The sequence below is a fragment of the Biomphalaria glabrata genome, chromosome 12 (assembly GCF_947242115.1).
Source record: "Biomphalaria glabrata chromosome 12, xgBioGlab47.1, whole genome shotgun sequence".
NCBI classification, from domain to species: Eukaryota; Metazoa; Mollusca; class Gastropoda; family Planorbidae; genus Biomphalaria; species Biomphalaria glabrata.
In genome coordinates this window covers 7,130,728-7,139,607 of record NC_074722.1, presented here as the reverse complement: position 1 = coordinate 7,139,607, position 8,880 = coordinate 7,130,728, and the positions used below count along the sequence as shown (strand labels likewise).

Genomic DNA, 8,880 nt, shown 5'->3' with positions numbered 1-8,880 from the left:
GGTAGTGTGTTCCTCCATTTGTGTCTATGTACGTATGCAGTTGAAATACAGTGGAACTAGGAATGTTTGATGGTTAACAAGTTTGTGAATATTTTTGTTTTAAGAAATGTGTACACTTTTTAGTTCGAGCAAATATGAAAACAAAAGACATGCAACTAATTATCAATCAACATTCAAATACTATCGAAAAATCAACGATGAAACAACAACACACAAATTCATAAAAGGAAACAATGAAATCCAATGGCTAATCGTAGTGGCAAAGTGTATAGATTTTAAAGACACCAAACTTCACTTTATAAATCATAGATGTAGTTATGGTAACCAAACACACGCTAGAAGAGAACTAAGGGAGAATACAAAGGAGGAATCGTTTTTTCTAGATTAACTTCCCTTTATGAATGGTCAACAATAAAATAATTTGTTTATAAAGTCGTAAGTGGGTAGATAAATGTACTTCATACTACTAATAAAAAGGCTTGTCTTCAAGTCTATCTGTTGTTCACAGCTGTGGACTTCATTTAGTGTAAAGAGTGGTATTGGCCTGCGCGAGGGAATTATCACTTTAAAAATACTTTGCGCAGGCTGGAGGCGATACAGTATTTTATTTAACCCGCCCACTACATACTAGTGAGTAGTGACACAACATCGGGAAGTATGTGAATGGAGCGTGTAGGCTTACCCTGTTCATTTCTTCGTAGTAGATGTGTTATTGGGTGGTCAGGGTGTTCCTGTTGAAATTGTGACATCTGACGTAGATAGTCAAATTGAGAGGTATACACCACTGGGGATAGAAAATGTACACAATCTTATATAGGATTGGTGATTTCTCTGCCTCTGTATCTGTCTCTATGTCTGCTTGTCTCTATGTCTCCATCTCTCTCATTTGTCTCTACCTTTGTCTCTGTCTTTCTTGTCTGTCTTGCCTCCTTTGTCTCACTGTCTCTCTCTCTATCTCGCTATTTTGACGGGTTACCCACTTATATATATACTGTTATAACTCTGCCATGCGCACCGCCATCCAGGCTAGTGCTAGAAGGTGCGCACTGTGATAGACTAGACCTAAAAGGATGTCAACATTAGAAAGGAGAACGAGCTCCGCCCAGGTCTAGAGAGCCAAGATGAAGAGACTTTGCTAAGAGATGTCGTTTTGTGTACCTGTGATGTACTGTAAATAAACATCTATGTCTCTTTGAGTTGCCTCACTTAAGTTATTACAATTGGTCTCAGAAGTGGGATTATAGGCAACTCAACGAGAGTAGGTAGGATTCGATCTCTATGGCATCGTTGAAGCTATTACATCAGCTCTTAATTAAAGAGCTAAGACAAGAGCTTCGGGACCGATATTTAAAACCCGCAGGGAAACGCTCACGGCTCGTCTGCGGCAAGCTCTGATCGATCAAGAACAAGATCCGGAGACCTATCAATTTGAAATTGAACCTGGGATTGTTGATGTAATGGGCAAGATTAAGGACTGTGGGGATGCATTTAAGGAACAAATGAACACGATTAGGATCATGATGGGGAACATGAGCAGGAACATGATGTGGAACAAAGTAGATGAAAGTGTATTGCAAGTAGAAGGCCAAATAGACACAAGTGATAAAATTGTGTCGCAAGCACAAGGAGGAATAAACTCGTTAGGGAAGGAAAAGTTGCCTGCTCAGGACTGTGGCTGCACAAACAGTGGTGATGGAGGCGCTGGGGATTGGAGCGCTGTCTGTGACTGTGTTGTGGGCAAATCTTGCGGGAATGACTTTCAAGGCGAGAAACGTAACGACGATTGCTGCGACGATCTGAACGGTATGTTTCATATCGAAAGGAAAGAAACAAATGAAGAAACAAGAGAAGTCTGTTATGTGCCTGAAGTATTTGTTCCTGTTGTACCTGAAACGAGTACCTCAATGAGCCGGACAGATCAAGACAACGTTGGGTCTGCGTCCAAGCTTTCTGCTGTGGACTTTAAAGACCTCTGTTTATCTGTCAGTACCTTTGACGAGAATTCAAACCATGAAAGCCTGAAGACCGTTTCTGATTCCTTGCCTTGGATGACGTCGGGTGAAATTGTGAATACGGGCCCCAACAATGGCCGAGACAGAAACAATGAATTGGACTTTGGCAGCGGCATAAGGGAGAACTCGATGCTAGGCAACTGCATCCAGGCGATTGACTTGAACTGTATATGCGGCGCCCTGCGGGGACAGTGCCCATGCCAAGAAACCCAGCAACAAGATCTGAACTTAACAGAAATTTGTACTTCTGACCACACCAGTGAGAGTGACTTGAATGGTTGTGAATTATTTCCAGCGAAACCTGATGTAGTGGTGGATGAACATTAAAAGGATGCTTCATGGGCATGCCTTACAGATGAAGCTGAGAAAGACTATGTGTTTGAAACCATGGCTACCTGTGGGCCTACAACTGTGTCACGAAATGTTCATGGAAAACGTCCGCTGACTCAGCGTATTAGAACAACCACCCTGGAATCTACACAACCTCCATTTGTGTTACGTGGCTGGCAACCCTGACCTCCACTAACTCTCCCTGTGTTAAGCTGGCTGGCATCAGCGACTATTGTCATGAGGTCGAAGCAGTGACCACGATATCGTTTCAAGCATAGACCGGCCAACTGGAAGAAGAGAAAGCGACGACCACTGGAAGCTGTGCAGATGGCTTCGTGGGCAACAGGCACCCTACCGTCTGTGGTTCCCAACGATCGACCTCCACCTAAACTGTCAAAGCTCCACTGCACTGTTTCTTTTCGGGACGAAAAGCTCTAAGAAGGGGGCAATGTTATAACTCTGCCATGCGCACAGCCATCCAGGCTAGTGCTAGAAGGTGCGCACTGTGATAGACTAGACCTAAAAGGATGTCAACATTAGTAAAGAGAACGAGCTCCGCCCAAGTCTAGAGAGCCAAGATGAAGAGACTTTGCTAAGAGATGTTGTTTTGTGTACGTGTGATGTACTGTAAATAAACATTTATGTCTGGTTGAGTTGCCTCCATTTAGTTATTACAACATCTGTCTTTCTACTAGTTTCTACCTATTTTTCTATCTCTCTCTCTACTCTCTATCTATATTTCTTTCTTTCTATCTCTCTATCTTTCCTTCTCTCTTTCTATCTCTCTATCTTTTTATCTTTCTCTTTCCTTTGCTCTCTCTCTTTCTCTCTATCTGTCTGTCTATCTATCTATGTCTCTTAATGTATTTCTGTCTCTATTGTTACTCTCTATCTCACACACTTATCTGTTGGTATTCTGACTTTGCAAATTGTCTGTTATCTTTTCTCTTCTAGTTCAAGACCTATATCAACACACTATTGTATGTCGGAGCTTGTATCAACACGCCATTGTGTGCTCCTTATAGGGCTCATTCTAGCAAACAACAGCTGTGAATTACTGGTTTAACTTACGTTGGTCATTTACGACTGCGTCCAGTACGCTTTGAAGAGTGAGGTTTGGATCGAGGCCTTTGTTTTGGTAATAAAAGGAGACCCAGACATCTTTGGGATTTCTGATGACGTGGATGATCTGTAGACATGAAGACAACATTGTAGGTCTAAATAGAGAACTATAACGCAGTAAAGACTTAGTCAAATACAGAACAGGGAGCTGCCCTGATATCATGGGAATGTAAAGTTCCCCTTTCAGACGTTGCGGTCTATAGGGCAGAGGATGTTAAGGTCATGTTTTTTATTTGTCAATCGGCTAACGCGCATGGTGTCACGTGGCTAGCACAACGACCTTTACTTCCCCCAACTAACCCATTATAGTTGGGCGGACTCACGGGCGCCATAAAATTCCCAAAATTCAAAATCCCAATCTTCACCGAGATTCTAACCCAGGATCTCGGGTTAGGAATTCAAGCGCTTAACCACTCAGCCACCGCGCCACCATGAGAATGTAGTCTTAGTATTTAATGGTAGTCATGAGTGATAACCATTCTAAATGCAGAATGCATCCCTGTGTGTGTTTATAAGTCTGTATTCCTCCCTCCATCCATCCATCCCAGTGGCGCTACAGCCCATGGAGGGCTCTGGCCTGCTTCAACACATACTTCCATTCAGATCTCTCCTGGGCCTTTCATCTCCACGCCCTAACCCCAAGCTGTTGCAGATCTGCTTCTACATCATCAATCCTGTATTCCTCCATGTCTGTAGCAGTTTAGTCCTGAGGGATACGCTCTTCCATCTACTGCTACTTGTAGACCTAAAGACAAACTTCTGATTACAAAAAAGTAGATAATTACGTCCTACGCATTTCATGTGTCAATCTAGTCAAACATGTTGATCAATGACTTAAAACTCTGAAAAGTCGTTGGTCCTTGAAACACGGTCAGAATTTTAATTTAGGCCTTTTTATTATCACATACAGCGTATGAACAACGAAATAAAAGCGTGCATATAATTGTACCGCCATGTTGTTTCCAGAAACCAGCTAAAAGGAATAACTATGAAAACTGCTGTTTTTTTTTGTTTGTTTATTTTTTAAGCACATAGGCGTGTTCAAATCGTCTGATTGGATTCGACCCAGTTGGAAAATCTTAAGTTGACGTTACAGAGGAGAGGTAGCCCAACGGAACACCTGATTTACCGACCAGCTAATACAAATACAGAACAGGGAGCTGTTTCGATATCATGAAAATGTAAAAAGTAAAAGTAAAGTTCCCCTTTCAAACCTTGCGATTTATAGGGCTGATAATATTAAGGTCATCTGTTTCTTTGGCTAACGGTTAACAAGCAGGGTGTCAAGTGTCCAGCACAACGACCATCCACCTTTACTTTCCTCAACTTAAGTCGGGTACCCATAAGAGTTGGGTGGAATCAGCGCGGCCTAAAAATCCAAACCTTCATCGAGGTTCGAAAACAGGACCCTAGGTTCGGAAGCCAAGTGCTAAACTACTCAGCCACCGCGCCCGCCAAAGTTCAATCTGGATCTATTTCTATTTCTATTAGACTAATATAATGTTTGCACATTTACTTTAGTTTTCTTTGCCAATATCTCTTGTGGGTAATGGTCCATGACAACATGAGTGTTGAATATTCTCGGAGACGGTTCTTCCTTGAAAATGTCAAGATCTGGAGTTGCTTCTAGCATTAGACATTCTTTAATTCGTCGTTCGTATACTGTCGTTTTGTGCAGTAGCATATGAGTTACCTCCCATAGCCAGTGAGTTCCTTTGAATGGAAAATGCCACATATGTTAAGGTTTTGTATTTTTTTTTTACAGAGAAAGAATGTATAGTAGACATCAAAGCGCTGGCATCACCAGAGGATGCGGTCCGCATTGGGTGACACCAATCCTAGTGCCGCCACTGCATTAATTAAAGCCCTTATAATATAAAAAAATTAAAAAATCTGTAAGTCTGACAATTCTTATGATATACTGTTTGACTTCGTTACACGCAAGGCTCGTAAAGTAATTCTGTACGTAGTAAAGAATGAATAAAATGCAAAGACGAATTAATTTTCTAATACAAATTCTTAAAATTTCACTTATTATACGTATCCCTACCCAAACTTGGCCCCGCGAAAGCCGTTTCGCATAGGGCCCCACAAAGCTTGAGTCCGGCCCTGCTATTTAGTTACGGGTGAATACAGAGTAGATTACTTGTTATCCTCCTCCCCCCCCCCTCTTTTTTTTCCCTGCAGACTTGCAGAAATAAAAGGATGATCTTTCCATGACTTTTTATGGTCACAATGGTTAAATCCGGCCTTCTATTTAGTGACAGGTGAATACTACTATGAAAGTGCGGGGCCCACTGCGGTCGCATAGATTGCAGTGGCCTAAGGCGGCCCTGCAAAATAGCGGCGGATGGTACGCCGCCGGTCGACTAATATCCCATAATGATAATAGTTGTTGAAATGTGTTCTGGAGTTGGTCCTTTCATACAGGAGCAAAAATTTCCTAATCCTTGTTAAATAGGTGTCAACCCAATCTTTAGACTTTTTGTTCCCGAAAGGAAAATTAAGTTCTGTGGCTTTCCATGTATTAATGTAATCAATTATGTTAATTAATCATTTGTTGTCCTGGTTGATTCAGAAAACCCATTCTAGGCTCTAATGGTGCATGGAAGGAACTCGGATTTGTTTGAATTGTTCCTAGCCAATGGAATAAGAAAAGTGTCTCAAAAATGTTGGTTTAGTGTTGACTTTTTTTATTGCCATTCTTACGTATTAGTCTTCTGTCTTAGAGTGTCTAGTCGAGACCATTCATTATAGAAGGCCTTAACACTGACCTGCAACGTCACAACTTGTGGGCAGTTTAGACCAATAGCTCGTTGCCACGTAGTACAGACCTGTGACGTGACGATGAGCTCTTGGTCTAAACTGCCCATTGGCTGTGACGTTTCAGGTCAATGTTCAGGCGATTGGTTTCGGTCTAGTGGTGTGTTAAGGGATTTTACCAATCTAGTTAAATGTGAGTATTGATTTGTGATATTTTTAAAGAATTATACATACTTTTTGGCTTACATTTTATTGAGTTTAGGACCTCCGTAAACACGATCTATTGGTATGACTTAATTTAAAAGCATTAAGCTTTAAACTCTAGTTTTATTCGGTGTAACTAGTTCTTGGCCTAGTAGGCCCTATATGGAAAAACTGAGAACAACAGCATACTGATGTTCCATGACACAGACCGAAAGAACTTACAGATCAACAACAAAAAGCTGCATAGAAGCATAAGAATATTCTAGTTTAATATGGAAAAAAAATCGTATACTTTAGTCTGTCTGTATGTGGATTTTACGTTTGGAGAGACGGTCTTTTCCTTTGCAATTTTAGAGATGGAATGATCTCTCTATTGCTGGGGGCGATAAATTTACAAGTGCCGGGCTGCCCAGATGCCAACACTCGCCTCTCTTCCATACTGACCGGGTCCAAAGGGATGAAAAACCATCGCAACTTGAAGTCATGTGGCTGCAGGAGTTAGCCAGAGAGCAGTAGTCTTAGCACATAAAGGGCTCCAAAATCGGATTTTCTGTTAGGGTTTGCTCCCTTAGCCTTAGACCTTACAGAGACACTCACAAGAGACAGTGCGGAAATTAACCTATAGCTAAGGGTTTTGGTTTGTAGGTAGAACGGCGTGTCCGCACGCCACGACTGCCTCACATCTTAGGACCAAACCTCCTCCAAGATCCTTGCAGATTAGCCTGAGGCTTCACAGCCTCAGTTTCCGTCTTTTACCATAAGATGTTACATATGACCTGTAGCATTGTGTGACCACAGGAAAACCTTATTAACCCCCTTGAAACCCTCCCGTGCTAAAACAGTTCACAACTCACAACAAATAAAATAGACACACACAATCTCACATATGATCTTACACACCCCTGCTCATGACACATTGTAGGATTTCTTTATTATTATTTCATTAGAATACGTTTTTTGTTATGAGAGACTACGTTTTTTGTTATGAGAGACTACGTTTTTTGTTATGAGAGACTACGTTTTTTGTTATGACAGGCTACGTTTTTTGTTATGAGAGACTACGTTTTTTGTTATGACAGGCTACGTTTTTTGTTATGAGAGACTACGTTTTTTGTTATGAGAGACTACGTTTTTTTGTTATGAGAGACTACGTTTTTCTGTTCCGTATTTTGTTGCTGGCGTTTTGATGTTTAAATTCTTATAGTGACAACTTTGAAGTAGCTGCTACATCTAAATCTTATGTTATTACTTACCTGACTTTGGGTAGCCTGCTATGACCACATCATCATCACGCAGTGGTAGATTTCTCATGTCCTCAACATGTTTCAAAGGATCTGGTATCACGGTAAACACTTGAACCCGCCAGCCGTAGGCATCAAATGGCGACTTGGCTAAATACTGCGGTAGATCGTTATGCTGGTGAATGATAAAATCCATGCTTATGCGTAGAGGGCCAAACCAATAAAGTTCACAACTTGATCATCAGATCTAAAATGAAAAAGGGGAGGCACTAACCGAGACTGTCGATATACAATTCTGCAAGAACAAAAATAGATAATTTTGTTAATCTTACAAAGATCTTAGAGGTAGAGAAAGATAGAGAGAAACAAAAGGGTGGAATAAGAGATAGAAACAGAGACAGATAGAAATATTTTATTCAATGATTGAAAGAAAGAAAGAACAAAAGAACTGGCATGAAAATAACACATGAAGTTTTTCATTTGGTCAGAGTTGACCAAACATCACACAATCCACACCGTTAAGTCCTATGCGGAATTAGATCACGTGACAGTATTATTTATTCTTTTTAAATATAACAACACATATGTTTGACCCACTTATTGCAAATAATTAAGCTACTCTTGAGGTAACACAAGGAGTTTGTGTTATACAGAAAAACGTTGGAGGCACCTGCGGGTCAGAGGTACTCACAGATTACGCTACCTTCAATGTCAACCAATATTTTTGAAGACTGTAACAGCATAGCAAAAGTTGACCTTTAACCTCAATGTTAATCTTACGTTTCACGACCTTTGCCCTCCAAATGATTCCATTCAATAGTCCTGCTATTTGCTTGTATCTCTCTATAAAAACAAATCCAATGTGATAAAGCTTTAAAATAATATTTCCTTTTACCTTTAGAGTCATTTAGCCCACCCTAACCCGAATCTTTACTTCATTAACCGTACAAGCGCTCACAAAAGCAATTATGTGTACTTGTATGTTCTGGGTTGAGAAAGTGGGCCACTGTGTTCACACTACGATTGTTACACTTAAAAAAATAGATCTAGATCTAGGCTATTCAATTGCAACTCAACTCAAAATCTCAAAAGCTATTTTTTTTTATACTGTTATATTTGTTTAACAAATAAATACGCTCGTAGACTACACCAAAGATCAAGATCTACAACAGTTATATATTGGAACAAATTGTAGATTTACCTTGACA

The 8,880-nt window shown here is 40.6% G+C and overlaps 1 long non-coding RNA gene across 1 annotated transcript; it reads right to left on the bottom strand.

Annotated features, from left to right (window-relative positions):
* Window positions 1-771: 771 nt before the first annotated feature.
* LOC129922054 (uncharacterized) lies at window positions 772-7,813 on the bottom strand. The gene is made up of 3 exons (XR_008774058.1): window positions 7,685-7,813; window positions 3,414-3,531; window positions 772-784 (listed from the first exon to the last, which is right to left on the bottom strand). It is a non-coding gene; the product is annotated as an uncharacterized LOC129922054 (long non-coding RNA).
* Between the last annotated feature and the right edge of the window lie 1,067 nt (window positions 7,814-8,880).